Below are 21,856 nucleotides of genomic sequence, written 5' to 3' on the forward strand. Positions count from 1 at the left end.
TTCATTACGTGAATTATAAAGCTTATTTTTATAAAATTTCTCTAGTAAGTAGTCATTTTCCGACGAGGTGTAGTGGACTTGTAAAGTCATTATTCGGTTGATTTAGACACCTGTAAATGAGTTAGCACAAATTCTCCCCCAGGGGAATCCAAATTACAAGCCATATATAACTTACTGTTATATGTATATACAACAGATTTTTTTTTTATTTATTTACATAGCGGTTTACCACAATGTAACACGGAAGTGCAAAACGATGTGCAAAAATCACGATCATTCAGAAACTCGAAAAATAATAAAGGCATTGTATTCACGTGCGTGCAATAATATTTACCAAGATAACACCACGATCAGATAATTTTTCGCGAGACTTGATTTTGTAATATTTATCGGTTTTTGCTTTGTAAACAATCAAAACTGCGTAATTTTCTAGGGCAAACTGTGACATAATTGACATAATTAACAATAAAAATAAAATTATAAAGCACACTGGTGTGAGATTAGTTGGGCAAACTAATACGAAAAAAGAGCGCTACATAAGTTAGCACACAACGACTTGTTTTGGCAATAAATATAATCTGTAACAATTAATGATGTCATTATAGTTGATACGGCATCGCCGCTCTAGATTATTTCGTCCGATACTAAACGCGCTGAATTTGTGTCACCACATGTTGACTTGGAGTATGAAAATACGATGACAATAATTTTAACTCTGAAGCTCAATAAAACACCTTTTTTTACCGTTACGAATAATGTTTGCGGTGACATATTTACTAGGTTTTTGACGTTATGGATTACAATTTGGTTACATGAGAGGTCGTAAATTCGATGTCAAAAAGAACCGAATTGAGAGAAACTATGTACCTCCAAATATATAATATTAACGAAATATGGTACAATCGTGCAGGTGTGTCAATCGGGTTTAAGTTCCAAATATACCACATTTCAGGTTAAAAGTAATTAGCTGAACAACTAGACCATAATTCAATCACTGTCGGTGATACAAAGTGATAATACAGAAAAATATAAAATAATCTTAGAGAGTGTAATAATAAAAATTGGTCCAAAGTTACTTATACAGAATTTCCCATGCTCCTGAAGTACAGTCAAATAAATTTATTTTATTTATTTTGTGATAAATTGATAAGCCCTGTAAGTTAAAAAATATAAATAACACCAGTCACAGTGTAAGAAAAAAAGTGGTCCATGACCGTTGGTTGCCTTGCTCTTAAACTGTTATAAAATGTTACCCATTATATAATTTGGATTTTTTTTTCGAAAATTCAAGGTGGATTCATAAACCACAAATACATGAGTACGTTATTTTAAAAAACATTTATCAAACAAAATTTTGAGGTGACGCTATCACATTGTTGGTGGTGATTTGACAACAATCGGTCCGGTAGTTTTGGAGATTATTTGTTTAATAAATAGCGATATAGACGACACATGTTTTCTCGACTTCATGACTGACCCGTAGTAAGTCAAGAAACGTCGAAAAAACATGAAAATAGTCATTCGCTTAATTACTTTAAAACTGTACCGTAGTGAAAAACTGTCGAATTAACAAATGGCTTGGAATCTTCAAATCTTGCGTTTTAAAAGTAAAAAGATGTTTTAAATGTCGCTCCAAAATTAAAAAAAAAATCCATTATGTGGATAAAATCTGCGATTTTGTTAGTAGTTTTATGAATTCGAATGGTTTTTATGATTGCGGATGGTTTCACAATCAGTCCAACACAAGATTTTTTGGCCTAACCTAAATCTTAATTTTTTTGATAAAATTGTTCTATGAAGATAATAATATAATTATAGAAAATGAAATTCCTCTGAGTTTTGTAATAATTTCAGTGAAAGCAAAAAGTCTTCTTCCTGCGACTTTTGGCATAAAAAATTACCATATCAAACTGCTTAAATATATAGAAGAAAAATATAGAAAGACTTAGACCGATATAGAAATATGTAGACTGATATCGAAGGATATAGTTGAATATATATACAAAGATATAGAAGGAAATAGGGGAATACAGAAGGATATAGATATACATAGAAGGATATAAAAGAATATAGACGGATATAGAAGCATAGATTTGTAAATCTGAAAAAATTTCCGATAAGATAGATGCCCTGTCACGGCGGACCGATGTAGTCGAATGTAGAAAGATGTAGAAGGATGTAGAAGGAAATAGAGGGATATAGAAGCATGTAGAAGAATAGAGACGGATATGGAAAGATATAGAAAAGACATAGACGGATATAGAAAGATATAGACGGATATAGAAAGATATAGACGGATATCGAAAGATATAGATGGATATAGAAGAATATATTTTTATACAGGGCAAATCTCACACCGCGCAGTCCTCGATATCTCATTAATTATTAGAAATAGAATAAAAAGTCTAAGATCAAAGTTGTACTGTTCTTTAAGGACATTAAAATTAATTTAACTATACAGAGTATTCTGTTTTTGAGGCTCGACACATAACTTAGTTTTTTCAAATGGAATACCTATGTATTCTTACACATTCTAATTAACCGTTTCTTGGGCTTTATAGTCACATTTATTTTTGAAATTTCGATTTTCTTGAATTTTTTCCACCAATGAAAAGGTTCACCAAAAAAATCGCAATAGGGCCATATTTAAAATCTGTTACAATATTTTGTAGAGAGATAAATAAAGGTACGTTCTTTATTGTAGCATAAATAAAATTAAGTCTTAATATACAGAGTGTTTACAAGAAATTATGAATACTACTTCCAAAAATCGATATTTCAGTTTTTCTTATTCTGTTCTTTCTTTGTTAACTTTCTATACTCAAAGTTGATATAGTTGTTACGATTTAATGCAAGAGAACAAAAAAATTGAAACTCAATAAAATACAGGGTATTATATTTGAATAAACTGAAATATCGATATTTCTAAATTGTCACGTTTTAGATTTTTTTATAAACCATTGTATATTTAAATTCGATATAATTAATACCACAACAAAAATCGTATCTCTGTTTATCTCCGTACAAAAATTAAAACACAGATTTTAATAAAATAACAAAATTGTAAAAACTAGGCTATGCTGCATAAAGATTATTTAAAGATAATTTTATGGAAAAAATGGTTTTATTTATAAATTTGGAGATCCACTATTTTAAATTCAGAAGGATTAAAAAGTCCAGCTTGTTTATACCGAGTGATAAAATTTACAAAGTGTCGGTTTTTTCATGCTGATAAACGGAACACCTGTATTTTATGCCACGTGTAATCAGAATGACCTTTAAATACACATTCTTTCGATTCCAGGTTTCTTGAGGTTTATACTTACCATCGAAATTCCACAGAAACTATTAGAATAAACTTCAACAAGTTTGGTAGCAAAAGAAAGTTTACTTGAAGATAAAATCAATAATGTTAAAAATACAGGGTGCTTCATTTGAATAACATATGAAACCTGAGGATCTGCAAATTTAATCAGCTTATTACTTAAATAAGCTTAAGTATTGTTCGGCTTTTTATATGTATACCAATATAACTGGACAATTTCGTATAAAATTTCACCCCAAATAACAGAACTGTGAATTTTTATGTATGACTATTTTTTCCCATATAATTATATGAGATATTTCTTTAAAAAATGTGCAATATATAAAAGAAACAGCCGGTATATTTGAAAATGATTTTAGACTGCAAGGGTAAATGAGACTGCTTCAAGAATTGTTGTTTTCAATAATTCACGGAAAATGTGTACTTTTCCATCGCCAGACCTTTGGGACACCTATATACATTACGTATATTAAAATGGAATCTAATCTCTAACACCGAAATACAATCTACATTTCACACTCACAAATCTTTTTTTTAATATTTATGACTTTCGGACTAAAGTAGGTTAATTTTCTTGTCTGCTATTGTTGTTAGATATATTTTGTTTGTATTTTATTTACCTCAACATTAACAAGATTTTATTATTCTGACACCTTCGCGCTGTACGTGCTTTCATGAACGTTCATCTGAACCTTTTATCCATTTCAAATTAAATAGAGAAAGGCAAAATTCCAAGTATCCAAGTCATGACAGGGTGTGGCAAAATTTTCACATTATTTTAAAAAATTCGGTTTCACAGTCAAATCTAAAAAAATAAACCTTAGGTCATTAGCCCCAGGACAGATAATGCACTCCTATAACATTGCTAAAAACGTTTCAACATCGACGGATATGACCATCTAAACTGATAATAATAGAAAATATTGAGATTAAGTAAAGTAACAAAATGACATAAGTGTAAAAGACTCAGTTTTGAAATTCAGAGAAATACGAACTAAGTTATGAGCTACGTTGAAAACCACTAAAAAGTGTTTTGCAAAAACCAGCACTCAGTAGAGAGCATTAGCTTAATTTCTTCTTCCCAAGAAACGCAGGAACGCTGCATTAGCATAATTGGCACCCAACTGGGATCCATTGGTTTCCATCAGCAGGAAATTAGAAAGTGAAAGAAGTGGCCGGCAGGATACTAATAGCTCAAGTGTAAATATTCCTTTCAAAACATTCAAACATAACATCACTGGCTATTTATAGCACCTGGCAGACAGTCGATGGCACATTTCGGGACACCCACACGACGGATTATAACAACAATAACAAAATTGGGGTTTCAAAGATCTATAGCACTTTTATTAGGAGATAATCGGCCCAATTGTGTAACCCGTGTTGTTGCGGACGCAATAATTACTCGTTTCCATTCGAATGTTGAAATGTGGAGCGTTAATTTTCAGCTGTCAGTCATATGTTAAATTTGGAAGGAAAAGTCAATGTTGGCAGAAATAACATCATTAATATACTATTAAGTTCCAATAGAATTTTTCCTTGGCACTGGACCCCCATTCAGCTTCCAAACTGTTGCATCACCCACTTTTATACAACTATGTCGCAAAACCACAGGGCCCGAATCTGAACCCTGCGATAAAGAAAATGGAAAGTCTACCATCCACCCAGCAAGATCAATGTCTTGCAGCGCTCACGCTCACGACAAGCCACCCATCAACCGCCTACTCCAAGGCCGCCTCAACCCACAACACATCAATTGGACCAATAACCAGCTACTCGCCGGGCTGTTCCTCACCGGCTAATTTTGAATCTACCAAAACTTTGCACGGTTTCCAGTCAATGCCTACCGCAATATTGCCGGCATTATCTGGAACGGTTCAAGCGTGCAAGAAACTGTTATGCAACGTATTCAATTCAAATCGCACAGCGATTCGGACATGTCCAGTGGAAGTGATAATGTCGTTTTAATTCTATTAAAGCGTGATCTTTGTGTTGGTTTTGGCTTATTTGTTAGTCCAAAGGAGAGGACAGTTGGTCTTCACGCCTACAACGCTATGATTGTGTAACAACCGGTTTCTAAGGCAGTAATATGCACGAAGAGAGGATTCGCGGCGTGATTCGGAGTTGAAGTTTTGCCCATAAAAAGGAGAGGTTGAGAAATTGAGGGTGGAGGACCATTTGCTAAGTTTTTACTGTATATGGCAGCTAGCTGCACGAAAAGGTTGAAGAGATTCATAATCTGGAAGTAAAATATGAATTCTGAGTTTTCTAGGGTCTAGTTGGTATAAAGATTAATCTTTAAAAAGTCAAAATATTTTTTCAAAAATATCACTTAGAAGACCATCGTTTGCATTTTGCCCTACCAAATTTTTGTCATATTCTAAGTACACAGTTTTTATCATTTCTAATAGAAATAGAGTAATGACTAACAACTAAACACAAAACAAAATCCTGCAACATATCTAAAAATATTTCCTTGAATGTCAATGCCGGGAACCGAAAAATATTAATATCACTACTTCTTGAAATAAACACTGAATGGAGTTATTTAAACCGAACTTTTTAATGCTGTTTCCAGTAAAGACTTATTGAATAACTTTCTGGAACGATACTATCAAATTTTCGAGATAAACATACATATCTATAGTCTCTGATATATCAATAACGATAACGCGCTTTGTTTGGAAAATTTCAAAAAAATCGGATTACTTGTTTTTGGTGATATGTAAGATAAGACTTTAAATACTTTCCTTTTTGGGGAAGACCCTACAAATATTTTTCAATTAAAAAACTAACATTACTATTGTCAATCAAATGTGTAAAAAATGATATAGGTTTTTTTTTTATTCTCCTCGCTTGTATTATTTTGTTAATTGTGGAGTTTATTTCTGAAGCCGAAAATTTCTTTTTTGGAGAAGCAACCTTAGCTAGTTTCTCTTTTAATTTAATTTCCTCTACTTTCGCTTGATCTATAGCTCCAATTTCGGCTGGGATTTTGGGAGTGACAGATTTGTCTTTTAGAAGAACCATCTTTTCTTCTTTCTCAACAACGTCGGTTACTGTTATTTTCTCCTTTAACTTACGTCTCTACCTATGCCTCTTTGTGACATTAATTTCAGTTGGGATTTCAGAAGTGGAAGATTTATCTTTTGGAGAAGGAACGCTTTCCTCTTTTTTTCACAACCTCCTTTACTCCTAATTGATGCTTGAATGCAATTTCCTGTCCTTCAGACTCTTTTATGATCGATTTTAGTCTGGATTTTAGGAGTAAGAAACTTATCTTTCAGGAAAAGAACCATTTCTCCTTTCTCAACATCTCCTTCAACTGGTGATTTCTTTTTCAGCTTTATTTGCTCTACTTTTGCTTCTTCTATGCCCCAGATTTTATTTCGGATTTCTTTCTTCTTAGCAAATTTTTTTTCTGCTATTTCCTCTTTTATTTTAATTGCTTCTACTTTTAATTTTCTTTTGAATTTGAATGATTTTCGCTGGAATTTTGGGAATAGGAGATTCGTCTTTTGGAGTAGTGAGAATTTCACTTTTGGAGGAATTTTTTCTTCTTTCTTAACAACTTCTAGTATTGCTAATTCCTCCATTAATTTAATTTCTGCTACTACGACTTCTTGCACTTTGAGTTTCGTCGGAATTTCACGAGTGGTAGATTTATATTTTCTAGATCTTCTTATCTTCTTATTTTTTTAAATAACTTCCTGTACTGCTTGCTCCTTGATTTCTATTCTTCTGCGTTTTGTAATATTTTCCATGAAAGCAAAAAGCCTTCTTCCTGCGACTTTTGGCATAAAACATTACCATATCAAACTGCTGAAATATATAGAAGAGAAGTATAGCAAGACATAGACCCATACAGAAATATATAGACTGATATCGAAGGATATAGTCGAATATAGAAAGATATAGAAGGAAATAGAGGGATATAGAAGCATACAAAAGAATAGAGACGGGTATGGAAAGATGTAGAAAAGATATAGACGGATATCGAAGGGTATCGCCATATATCGACGAACACAGAAGAGTACTGACAGATATTGACGAATATAGACGGATGTAGAAAGATATAGACGGGAATAGCAGGGTATCGACTCATGTGAACGAAGTGGAAAATTATAGCCGGATCTAGGATATAAAATATATACATAGAAAGGCATAGACGAATATAGAATAAGGATATAAACGGATATTGAAAGATGTAGATGGATATAGAAGAATATAGAGCTTTTACGAAATGTATCTTCTTATTTTTTTCAAAAACTTCTTTTATTGCTTGCTCCTTGGTTTCTATTTTCTTTATTCTAGACTCTTTTATGAAGCTGGGATTTTAGGAGTGAGAGATGTAATTTTTGAAGAAGGTACCATTACTCCTTTCTCAACATCCCCTTTAACTGGTGATTTCTCCTTCAACTTTATTTTCTCTACTTTTACTTCTTCTATCCTGCTTCCAGTTGGGAATTCAGGAGTGAGAGATTTGAATTTTGGAGAAGTAAACTTTTTCTTCTTCTTAACAAACTTTATCACTTATTTTTCCTTCTTTATTTTAATTGCTTCTACTTTTACTGCTTCTTTTACTTTGATTTCCGCTAGAATTTCGGGGATGAGAGGTTCCTTTCCTGGAGGAAAAATCTTTTTTTTTTTGTTTGTCAGCATCCTCTTTAATTGGTGTTGTTCCTTGTTTTCTTTCTTTTGCTCTCTTCTCTTTGACGCTAATCTCGGGTGGCATTTCGGGAATGGGAATTTCACTTTTGAAGAAAAAACTTTTTGTTATTTCTCAACAACTTCTGTTACTTATATTTCCTCCTTTAATTAATTTCTGCTACTAATACTTTTTTGACTTCAACCGGAATTTCATGAGTGGTCGATTAATCTTTTGAGAAGAAGACCTATGTTCGTTCTCAACATCTTCATCTATTGGTGAGTCGGATTTCTTCTTTAGTGTAATTTGCTCCTCTTTAGTCTCTTCTATGCTTCTAAGTCTGGGAGATTTGTGTTTCACGGGTAGAATATTTCCTTCTCTTTCACCAACCTTTTTTACTGTATTTTCTTCGGCTTTTACTTATTTTTCTATTTTGATTTCCATTGGAACTTCGCGATCACTTTTACTGGTCAATCGTCCTTCAGTTTAATTTCCTCTAGTTTAACTGCTTCTTTGTCTTTGGTCTCCGTTAAAATTTTGGGAGTAGGAGATTTGTCTTCCTTTTGTTTAAATAAAAAGATTTTTTTTCTTTCTCAACAATCCTTTTTACCTGTGTTTTCTCCGTCAATTTAATTTTCTTTTCTTTATCTTCTATTGGTTTGATTTCCGTTGGAACTTCAAATTTCAAAAGTGGGAAATTTATCCTTTGGAGAAGGAATCTTTGCTGTTACTATGGTTTTCTCCTTTAATTTTCGGTTTTTACAACTTCTTTGATTATTATTTCCGTTGCAATTTTAAGCGTGGGAAGTTTGTCCTTTGTAGAAGGACTTTCTTAACAAAGTCTTTTACTAGTGATTCCTCTACTTTAATTTCTTCTGTGAGTTTGATTGCCTTTGGAATTTCAGGAGTAGGGAAGTTTTTTGGAGAAGGAATCCTTTCTTCTTTCTCAACAACTTCTTTTATTTGTGATGCCTCGAAAAAAAAGCTGTATGTGTAACTTGGAGAAAAAGCCTTTCTTTTGACTCGAATGGATAGCTCGAGGGACGCCACACTTAAGCACAACCTTATCAGAAAGTCTTCCAGTTGTCCTGGTAGTTATTTTGATTAAAAAAAAATATATTTATTTAAAAATTTTTAAATTTCACATTTCCCAATTTTACAAATTTATGAACTGAAAAACTTTTTCAAAATTTTGTCATTACAAAAATTATACAAAAAAATCTAGCATCGACCACTGAAAGTATTCGTATAGTTTCCCCAGTTCTAATTCGGTTTTATGATGTATTACAGTTAACTTGCTTAACGATAGATTACTTCTGCCGGCGATGAGACAGTCATAAATAAGGATTTAACCATTATACTGTATAATGGTTTCTGCACTTTTACATAATGGGGTACTATCATAAAACCGAATTAGAACTGGGGAAACCATACAATTTGACGGTATTGAACACAAAAGACTAGGTAACAAGTCTGCATTTTCGAACAGATGTATTAATTTCGTCACAAAACTGATGCTATTTAAATATCATTCATTTATCACTTGTTACAAAAGGCTATATTGTTTCCACTGAAAAAATGTATTACAGTTTTAGACTAATTGTTGTTTGCTTCATTACTAACAAAATATGTATCACCACCGCCACAGATATTTTAGGGCGTTTTGTTCAGCCGAAATTTAGACAGTCCTGATTCATCCAGTCTATATCCAGTGAACACTTTCCATATCATTGATGTAATTGATAAAATAAATCAGTTAAGTCAGAACAAAATAATATTGTTGAAACACATGCAGTATCATATCTCACGTTTTTTTTATCAATATTTAGATAATAATTTTTTAGATGGCATCATTAACTTCCTGGGAAAGATAAATACATTAATTTTAGGTAATCTTCTGTAATCATAATTCAGTCTAAGAGTATAAAATTCTAAAATTTCAAAGAAGCCAGTATCTAATCTACCTACTTGTTACCGATAAATTATAAAAAAAATAACTGCACAAATTGTATTCTTTCTTTGCAGATGAAGTTTGACTTTGGCAAAATTACGCTATTACAAGAATTTCCTTAGCTATTGCTGGAAAAGAAACTGTAAGCAGACCAAGTTTGCTACATAATCATTAATCAAAATTAGCAGTCGTAGTTGACATAAATGTTTTTCCTTAGAAACAAAATAAAATGTTTAATTTATCTTCGAGATTTATATGGTGAATCCCACCATATTTTTTCCTAAAGAGAAGTAATAAATTAACGATATTCTCAAAAAAATAAACTGTAACTTGTGGTCACATATTTACTTGATACACAAATTTTCTAAAATGACAGCTGTGACACAAGCATTCATTGTAATTTTGAGTTGAATTCAGTGTTGTATAAAACAGGTGTCATAAATTTTACCATTCTTTGTTAGTTATTTATTACTTTCATGGTAATTGTTAAATTTTCCATTGTTGTTAAATGTCAATAAACCATGAAATTATGCACACTATAATGTCAGTTGCATTAATTGACCCATATAAGTAATTTTTAAAAATAACAATCTTGTCGGGTTGATTAAAATCATTTTAATAATTATTGGTTGTGAAAGCCTGATTTAATTGGATTTTTATATTATCACATAGTATGCATATCAATTGCTCTGAAGAAGTACCTACATAAAATTTTAAACTTCTATTACTTATAAAACTAGTATAATACAAAAGAAAAACCAAAAGACCCAATTAAAAAAATCCTGTATAATTTTTGTGTGAACTTAAAATTTATTTTATTGTCTGCACATATTGATAACTTCACGTACCTAAACATTTAAAACTTCAAAAATTTTAAATTTTATTTATTTACTTACCGTTTTATGATAATCATATTAAAATTTACTCTTTACACCGAATTATTTATATAGCTATATATATGTGGCGTTTACATTTTCTGAATGATGAACCAGACGTGTATTTGCCAGAGCTAAATATTCTTAGAAATTAAAGCATTAAATTTGGTGTGAATTTAAAAACCAACACCAATCGCTGCAAGATGACCAAACCCGTTGCACTCTTGGCCCTCGTCTCCCCTACCATCCAGACTACAAAAATGATAATTATACCCTAGCGCAGACGAGCAAAACCGTATATGGCGATCGACCTTATTCACAGTGTAAATGCAAATTCACCGCTGGCATGGTTTATTTAAAGGTGTTATTAATTTCAGACTAGCACCATTAACAATGGATAAATATTTAGCGTCAGAGATTATAACATTATTTCCTTCAAGGTTTCTTGTCTAATGACTCACTCCTTTTTTTTTAAGACTAAATAAGGTACAGCAGCGTTGTTGTGACATAATAGAGAACGTAACAGGCTATTTTTTCGCCTTTTATTGATTTGTTTTAATCAAATTCCTTGTTATCTGTCATAATTGCTGAGCATAAAAACACGTGCTGATGTCATTCGGTTATATAAATAGTAAATATACAAGTAGCTCGTAGCCGGCTGATATTTAAAAAATGTAAATGTGAATAGTTCGTTTTCTTAATGCAATTTTCAAAGAGACTACCAACCAAATTATGTCACAAATTTACTAAAATGTCATCGTGTCGCTTTGAAATTTAATTTTGAAAAAGTTGTCCATGGTATGTGTTCTTTTAAGTGTATCTTGATAAGGTCTGTCAATAAAATCTCTGCGGTTGGTAAATGAAAATTAATTGGTACTCTCCCGTGGAGACGCACAATTTCATTAATTTTATTACAGTGTGTTAGCTTGAAGATACAGTTATTGCCGACAACGCTTGTAAAATATACAAAGAACTCAATAAAAATAAATTATACACAAACATGACATTAAATTACATACACAAGCACGTCATAAAATTATTAAGTGTCATTATACGAGAGTCGTGTTAGTAAATTTCCTCTATATTAAGTTTTGCTATTTGTGTGGAACTGTGGATCTGTCGTCGAACTTAGCCGCAGTTGTGGGAACTTAATGAAGTTGTTATCTTACTTTCCCACTCTTTGTGATTTCCGTTTCCATCGGAACAACAAGCAGTAATAAAGCTGTAAACAGTACTTGATAAATGCAGTAATTTGCAATTAAGTGAACTCGTAAAAACCAAATGCACTTGGTAGTAGACAATGTCGCGAAACGTCACAGTAAGCTTACTTGAAACTTTTTCACTCCATAGCTTCCAGCATTTGTGCTATACTATTAACTATTATACACCTAAATAAAAAGAAACGAAATGAATTTAAAAAACCAAAAACACAGCGATAAATAACAGACTGACATTTTAATGCAACGTGCGTCGATTGTCTAAACCACGAGAGGCCGTCCTGAATATAAATGAGCTTTCATCCAACTATTTCGACATTAGTTTCATTTCGAATGAGATAAAATTAATGACTCAAATTTCATTAAAGCGCTTCTAATCTAATTAATTATAAACCATGGGATTTCTGGTGGCCCATTTATCAACACGAACAATGGAAATAAGAGAGTTGTTTTAAGATAAAAATTGTTACAAATTGCACGATTCACATACATCATTACTGAATATTTTTCTAATATATCAAATGGTCCTAAAGATTCTAGTTTTTTCATTTGTGTAATTTTACGTAATGAAAAGTTCCAATAGTGCAATTTCTTGATTTCCCTTGTGGCTCTAATGAATTAATGCTGAAACTGGAAACGACTCAGTTATTAGAGTTTTCTATTTCAGTCCTGGAGGGGTAAAAACGAGCCACAAGCGTTGTAATTTGTAGCAATGTTCCTTTAAAATTACATAATTTAGATAAAATAGAAGCTTTTTTTAAAACAGTTACAGTAGAAATATTTTTTTGTATTGATTCAATTCACAAGATTGATGATGTTGTCTAAAATGCGATATAACGAGGCATTTACTACGCAAAATTTTGTGATGGCGTCATCAAATTGTTGGTGGGGATGATCAGACAAATCTTTGTTGGTATTTTACAATTCACACGATAAAATATAGATTTTTTTTTCATAAATTTTACAACAGTAACGCTTACGTCAGGGGTTTCAATTACACTGCTGACGTACGTTTTTGGTATTTTTTTCAAAAAGTTTTGTTTTATTTCTTTTTTTAGGCAACAAAATGGGTGTTAAATTCTCAATATATGTTCATCTTTTTCTTGTATGAAGTGCAACATTCGCTTATACTCGGGGTACAAAATGTAAACATTTAATGTGAAAATGAATATCATGTTCGTTGTAAAATATAACGTTATTGCAGAAAAATAACTGTTGACATTATAGTGTTTAAAGTCAGTGTGGAGACATAAATTCCTCTTTACAGTAAAATATAGTTTCGCTTTTAAATAACTGAATAATTCATTTACTGTTCTACATTTTCGAGCATCGTCCATAAGTCTACTATGGAATATCTGCTAAACTTAGAAAATGACTTAATGGAAGTTTAGCTTCATTTTAAATGCACATAAATTCTTAAATTAATTAATTTTCCTTGTTGTCTGACTAACACATAATTACTTACAATTAAATTCAGTCTGTAGTTTAACCGAAATTAAAAGCCTAATACTAGTTGTAAGTAATTCTATTGACTGAATGGATATGATAATTAGTGTTTTTTCATAACATGTGTATGTTAATTTTCTCAAAACCGAAGCGTGAAATTACGTGCTGAAATCTCGTAGTTCCACTTTCAGTGACATTTAGGTTTAGGTTACGTTATGAATTATGTTGGCAGCTGTCAATGCCATTGATATGCAGTCAAAGTGTAATGTAATTATGCAAAATGTCACGTAATTAAAATAATTAAATCGATGCAAATCCTGCAACCGTCTTCATAATTTTCTATTTTTAGTTCCACGATTTATTTTAGTTTTTATTTAATTTCCCACATAGTGAAAACTCTATTTTTACGAATCATGTGAACACAAAACACGTAATATTGCCAAAAATTAATTGCTGCGCCCGTAATAGTGTCAGGTATCTATTTCAGGCATTATTTCCAGTCCCCATGACGCAACCTCCTCCATAAAACGAATTATTATTATTTCCGCTCTTTTCATAAGTTGTTCGCCCACACAAATCGAGATTTTCCACAACTGCATTTTCTGCATTCATCGGTGACAAGATCTTGGCAATCCCACTCCTGACATTAACCCAATCATAAAAGTGTGCATTTATAAATTTCATGCAATCTTGGATTTCCACCACAAATTAGACCAGAATAGTGAATTACACTATTAATAAACCAAACGTAACGCTAACGTCTAAGCTACGTAAACTGAGCCAGTGCCAAGTAAGTCACATGGTAGATGCACTCGGTGCCATGTAAAAGCAACCAGGTGGAATTTTCAGGTTGGCTTTTTTTCCTAGTGGTGTTACGAGAGAACAGTCACATGATTGGTTATGAACACGATAATTGTCATTAAAAAGCAAGAGAGCTGAGAGAAATTGCGCAAATGGTCGTCTGACCCACATTGGCCAGGTATGCTCACAGGTGTTGGCTGCGACTTGTTTCTTTTATTGGTAAATGCGCATGCTGAAGTTTATTGGTGACATGAACTTGAACAAAGGGCAGCTATGTCTTTACGTTTCTTCAGTCGTCAAGTTTTGCAGAAAAGTCAAATTTTGACACGTGGATTCCTGAGTCGTGACGTCAAGGTTAAATTTGCGCTTAAGTTAAGTGATGCGAGCTCACCACTGACACGAAAACATCGAAAATCTGTTAACATTGTGAGAATGTGGTTGTGGGTTATGAAATATTTAAGTAAAAAATGCGATTTGTTATTTTGCAATTTTAAGCACGTATAATAAATGTCAGGAGTTAATGACGATGTCACTAGAACAATAAACGGTTTACCATAAATGTATGTACAGATTTTAGTGGAGTGGAATGGAATTATCTATGTTTCGTCAATGTCACTGGGATTGCAAAAACACTACAAACAGAGGAAATTTAACTGAAAATGATTCTTCGAATTCATTTAAACGTTCTTTGAAGAAACCTAAATTACGTTACAAAAATTTTCATATAGGTTTGTGTGGAAGTTGAGGATAAATATTACATTATGTATTTCTATGCAAGCAAAAAACAAATATTTTTGTTTTAGTGTGGTTTAAGCGTTATAAAAGCAACTGATAAGTCGTCTCATAAGATCTTCTTTTAATACTGAATCAATATTTGTTTTTGTTTAATAAACAATTGACAATATATATATTGTTCTAAATATTACTATCAAAAGTGGGCTTGACCATATAGGGGCCAGTTTTATAAAAACATTTGGTCAAAGGTGATTTCGACAGAACTTCTCTCACCCTGAAATACAGTCCAACAATTATCACATCTTTGAAACCTCTATAAAATAAAAGCCGGTGGCGGAAATAATAATACGGTCCACACGAGAAAAATGCACTCTCAGGACATACTTAACTTCAACCGTTTATGTTCCAAAATATTATAAAATTTTGATTTTATAATATTTAATAATTCTTCCCCACCAACAATTTTACAACGGCAACTCAACATTTTACGCAGTAAAGAATATTTGAATTTTTATAAAATAACGTAGCTGTAGTTTATGAATCCACCTTGATTTTGTTTTACTAATTCTTCCTCTACTTTAGATACGTAGATAATACGAAATTTGGCAGGCGGGTCACGTGGAGTAGGCAATCGAGCACCAACTTTGCAAGTGAAAGGCCGAAATTCGAACTCGATCCCCGAGTATTTCCAATTTTTTTCAATTAAATCAGGAATGATTCATTTGCTCGAAAATGAAAGAATACGGTAATGTCGCGCCCGCCTAGATTAAATAATAATAAAATAATAATTATCACTATAACTAACTCACTCAAAATAATATTCGGATCGTTTTGCTCCAATACTTTGCTCTCTTATATTTTGAAGAAGCAAGATCAATCATATGTCATTTTCTTTTAGTACAAATGAATAATTTAATCCGCTGCCTCTAACACTTGTTATCAGAACGTGCTAATAGTCGAATTCTTTCGAAGTAGAAACATAAACAGTCGAAGTTAACTGTACTGAGAATACATTTTTTCCGTTAGTTATCTATTTTAAATTACGTTGTTATTTACGCCACTCTATAATATGCTTTATTTTAAATCAAAAAAACCATATCCAAACTATCACATATAGGTTCCACACATGATACCAAAGTTTAAAAAATGTTTATCAATGCAAAAAAATTAATGAATAATTTTCCAACATTCTTGACAAAATGGGTGCATTAATTATATGACCTTATTATCTTCAAAATGGATTTCTTCAACACATTCGGTTCAAATAAAGCAGATAACAGGTTATACTGCTATCAAGAGATACAAGTGGTCAAGCATTAAAAAAAAAATTAAATAAATATGTTTGTTGCACTGTATAACTCTAATACTAGATTCACTTAATATATATTTTTTGTTAGTTAACAACTCCAAATTTCAAATGTCTTTTTAAAAAACTGAGGCATTAAACTGTACATCCTGTATATTAAAAAAAATATTATGGATCAGTAAGCTGTAATTGAAGTTGTAGTTTCTTTTTTTTTTTTTATTATTATTATTTTTTTTTATTTTTATTACGTTCCCCTACAGGCCGGTGGCCCAATTACAGGGGAACGGGGGACATACACAACACCCAGAGCTGGGCGGGAATCGAACCCACGACCCAAGGTGTAGCAGGCATGCACGAAGCTACCTAACCCATCCGGGTCCTCTTCTTTCTTATGAAATATAACCTAATTAACCTTGTTTTTTTATCATTAAGGACATGGCCTTTAGTCTGTCTAAATGTTCCATGGAGCATTTAAAAAATTTGTGTTTGTGAACATTATTATACAGGGTCATTATAAAATATTGTAGTCAACTCACCTATGAAAAACAAATGAAATTTTTCTCGTGCCGCTAATCACCAAAATGATTTGAACTGTTTTGAAATGTCACGAACGTCCAAACAAATCTGTCAGATGTGTCAAAAATTGAAATGCCCGGTTCGCGGTTTAATTTCATTTTAAATAGACACGAAAAGACGCCAGACCAGAGCATTAAGGGTTGCAGTGTTATCGAGCATTTGTGAACGCCACTGCAATACATTTCAGTTTCAAAAATTGTAAATTGTCAGAAAAACGTTTAAGGGCTTTGTCATGAATTACACCTTGGAAAGTCGATTGGTGTTGAACAGAATAAATCATCTGGTCTGTTTTGCAAAGAAGCAATAATTTTTCAAATAATGAAATCCAAAAAGTGAGGTTAAGTTTGTCGAAACCAATGAACACGGTAATTATTTAAAAAATTACATTTTTATAGGTACCCTGAAGGTAAAAATTGTGAAAAATCACGTAATGGACAATGGCAGAGCAAGTCTTATCACAGTTAACGAACACTATGAGTACCTAATGAGTTTTTGCAGTAAATAATTTTGCCAAAGTTGTGATCCCGCGAAAGTTCTGTTTGTAAATTGTAAGGAATCGTCAAAATATTGGTGCAAACATGGTTTGTGACCGGTGCTTTTCTCTTGAAAAAACACAACTGAAATCCTTGATCTTCATCCCTACAATAGGTGAAAACTGCTATGTCCAAACATTACCTTCAGCTTTGCAGTTTCTAGATATCTGAAACATGCCAGATCTGCATAACAGGAATGTCAAAGAGGTTCTACCCAAAACACGCCCACATGGCCATCCTAATATCAAGATTTTTCAAAATTTCTATAAGAAAAAAGATGAAAAAACCAATAAAATTTCAGGAGCATAGTGTTAAGAGTTCTGTAGCTGATTATGAGATCTCTTGAAACAACAGAATGTTTAATAAAGATTTTTAACTTTCCTAATAGTAAAATTACAATTATTACTAAACAGTAAGTTGAAGTAAGTTTTAAATTAAGAGAATGCAACTAACACCGAAAGAAAAATGAAAGTTACTGAAAATAAAAAACTTTATTGGAGTACCTACATACACTTTCTACATCTAATTTTGTTTATTGATCACATTCATTTACTTGAAAAAGTATCAGGCCTATGAATCGTCGTCTGCTAACCACACACCAACCTTCATTGCGTGTGATGGTGTTTCTTCAAAAGCGTGAGTATTTTCTATACACCAAATTCTGAAGTTCTGTCAGTTGACATAATAGCCTAACAGATGAAACCAGGCTTCATCAGAAAAGAACGACAAATCGAGAATCCCGTTATCGTCCATATCAGCTTGAAACCAACTACACTACCCAACGCGGCAAGGAAAATCAGCTGGTTGCAGCTCCTGAACCAACAAAATCTTGTACGGATGCATATGTAACTTCTCTTTTACGATTTTCTGACATGGGCTGTATGGTACTCCGAACAGTAAAGATTTTTGACAAAGCTTTATTCGGACTTTGTTCCATTCTCATCCTTAAATCTTCAACAACGTATTCACTAACTTGAGGTCTCCCCGTCGGTTTTCACTTAGAAATGCTACCAGTGTCGTTAAATCTGGCCATAATTCGCCATATAGCGTCTTCAAAGATTCTTCATCAATGACAACAGAACATTTCACTAGATACTCGTTTTTAGACGCCTCCACAGAGTACACTCCATCCCCATCCTCATTTAACACCCCATTACGGTAATAGGCATGATGATTGCGCCAAAGAACTAAAAAAATCATTTGTAACACTGACCATAGTTATTCCTCTCTGTTCATTACCTGAGATTATTCCACAATGATCTGTAGTTTTGATAAAAACTGTTTTTTGAGACACTTATTAAAGTTCTAACAAAGGGGAAGACAGCAAAAATGAAAACAAGACAAGTCAATTAACGCACAAAATGAGGGAAAACGTACCAGTACAAACGAAAAAATTATTGACATCTGACAGAATTTGATGAAGCGTTGAAACAGTGCAGCCGCTAATGTCAACTAATGTGGCGCTAAAAATAAAAATTCCAATATTAGTGTAATCCTTTCCACAAAACTGAAAAAGGCGGCACAAAATGTCACCAAAATCATGGCCTTCTTCGACTACAATATTTTATAATGACCCTGTACGAATTGTTAAATACTAGCAACTTTAATAAACAAATGTCCAAAATACCTTGTGTTTTAAATTTTGACAATTTGGCAGTAGATAACTTAAAAACTGCATTAATTTCGTTCAAATATGGCGGACAACATTTGACCTTTAGTGAAGACGTACCAACGGAATCTTGTGTAGGGATTTTTAATAACAGTGCAATTTCTCGAAAAACCCGTTTTGAAACACCGAAAGACAAGATTTCTCGTCATTTTGCACGTCATCACGTCATCTGGTACATTAATAACTGAAAATGAATCGTAGTTATTAGGTTTCTTTGAAATAATAATGAATTTTAATTATTTAATTAGGCAATTATTTATATATACAGTGGAAACTCTGGAAACAGGATCCAAAACATAGATAGTTTTATTTACAAAAAATGATTTGACATATATTCCGCGTAAATTTCAGGGTTGTATTCAGGAATATAGTTGCGTTTAAGGTTTCTACTTACACTCAGAAGGTTATTTTTGTATTCGCTAATTTTATTTCTCTGTATTCGGAATGACACTGCATCAGGAGCAGTAGAATCCCGTACCAGGGACGTACTTTTAAAATTTTAGTGTATTTAATATTTGGATTTTCACCCAGAACTGATTTCTCGTAATTTTTTTAAATAACTAATTTCCAAACTTCGACCAGAGAGTTGTGATTTATGGTTTTACGAATTAGGTGCTTTGACTCTTTAGCTTTTAAGTAGTAAAGTTTTATTAGTAGACAAATAGTGTTTGTTATTTTTTTTTTCAAGTACGAAACAATTCGCAATAAAATTTTCGTTAAACCAATCTTGTTAACAATAAAGTTACAACTGTTATGACTGTATTTGTTTCTGTTTTATAGACTGTATATTAGTTTATGCTAATTAGTCTACCGGCTGTTTTGTAATTGAATTAATTTTAATCTTTTGCATAAATATTTAGAAATAACAACTTTCGTGGGCCGATAGATTAAGGCGAATTTACCTTTCTTGCTTTCTTCTGTCTATGTCATACATGTTTTACCACCAGGTTTCTGTGCCAAATAATACTGAAGTTATGAATTTCATATAAAGCAATTATTTCTGAAAAATCTTTTGGTAAAATTTCAAAAAATTTGTAATTTTAAAATCATATGTACAATAATTTTTCAAAAATTGGAAAAAATGAATAATTTAGAGAATAAATGTGTCGTTACTAAATTGTACATGAAACCATACATACACTTTATCGGATTATAACTGAGTTAAGTGGCTGAAATTTCAAAGCCATCATCTTATTTAGTAATGGTGACACAAATCTCAGGTTATAGGATTAGGTATTACAGCGTAACGATATTATCTGGTGATCTTTCATTTACATAGTGGTTTCTGGTTATAATAAACTGGATTTGGTATCAGATAAACCCCCGGAACTTCTTCAAGTTTAGTGTAGGACTGTAGTTTAAAATACTCAATTTAATATGAAATATAAAAATATTTGAGCATTAATATTCATGAGTTTTAATACACTAAAGTATTAATAGCAGTGATACTCACTGAAAATAATTACTCCAAAAGCTCGCTATTACTGTGTAAATAAATACTGAAGCTTCTGTTTAATCTGTTTATCTTTGGTCTTTAATAGTTTAATTTTCTGTTTTTCTCAACTATTTCTGTTTCAAATCCGTTATTGTTTTTTTTCGGACTACTAAAATTTTAAATTTTAAATAATCACTTCTCGGCATCTTGACGCGATGTGCTGTCCGCCACCACCAGTTGTATTTTCTTTCAAAACACCAATGGAACTTCGATCCTGTTTTCCCGCTTTATGTTTCTTTAACATTCATCAAGGTTAGAATGGGATTGCAGTCAATGTTTGTATAAATATATCTATATCTCAAAATTTTAAAAATGCAAATAAATAAATAATTTAAAAGTGTTTACAAACGCAGAACAGCAGTTATTTCTACCTTCTTGTTATTCATCAAGTATAACAACCATTCCCCGAAATAATCTACGGTGGTTTGATGTGGCGTAAATCAGACATTTCGTATTTTTAGATACGCCAATCTAAACAAACTGCAGCATTGAGGTTGTGACCCAAAATACTTCCAGTATGCTTGATCTAGGGCATACTCCGCCAGAAGTTTCAATTCCAGAAAAATGGCGAAAATTTTGGCCAACTCAATGTCAAGAGTCGAGTATACTTAAGGAATTCACTGATAATGTTTATGCAACTACGTTATCTGCGACTTCCAGTTAAGGAATACTCAAAATAAAATTTACATAGATAAGTGTTATAAATAGAACACTTAGCAATTCACAACATTCGGTTGCCCACAAAAACCAAACAAAGCTGCCGTTCCAACTCAAACCCACAACGACGCCGCGGATTATTCATAATTCTGCATAAACAAAAAACCAGAACAAGGATGCCGCACATCGCGAATTAAAAAATAAGAACAATAAACACACATGCTACGCTCAGAATTTATTTTCACAAATTCGAAAAAATAAAAAAGTCAAAACAAACCGTCACAAATCAACACGCAAAACCGGCACGACACCAAAAGGACCGAAGAATTTATGTAAATGCAGCACCGAACCTGGCAATAAATTTGATTATTAATTAAGATAATTATGCCAAAATCACCAGTTTAAATTTTACAGAGCTCATAAATCCATTACTCGATGATGTACAAGGTGAGTCGGTTATTAAAACACGACGAACACCCTCCAACTTGTCCACAGTTTCGCCATTTTTGCCAGAGGAACGAAAGCGGACTTCAGTTAGTAGTCAATCATCATAAAATGTGGTAAACAAACGGGAATTATTGCTCAATCGCAAAAAAAGACCGGGGAAGAGAGACAGACGCCG

The 21,856-nt window shown here is 32.4% G+C and overlaps 1 protein-coding gene across 4 annotated transcripts in view; it reads right to left on the minus strand.

Moving 5' to 3' along the window:
- The window catches only part of Sls (sallimus), a 195,337-nt gene that overhangs the window by 123,929 nt on the left and 49,552 nt on the right, over positions 1-21,856 (minus strand). The window lies entirely within an intron of this gene.

The sequence above is a fragment of the Zophobas morio genome, unplaced genomic scaffold, assembly GCF_036711695.1.
Source record: "Zophobas morio isolate AGI-343-1 ecotype UQ-CSIRO unplaced genomic scaffold, CSIRO_AGI_Zmor_V1 ptg000012l, whole genome shotgun sequence".
Taxonomy (NCBI): domain Eukaryota; kingdom Metazoa; phylum Arthropoda; class Insecta; order Coleoptera; family Tenebrionidae; genus Zophobas; species Zophobas morio.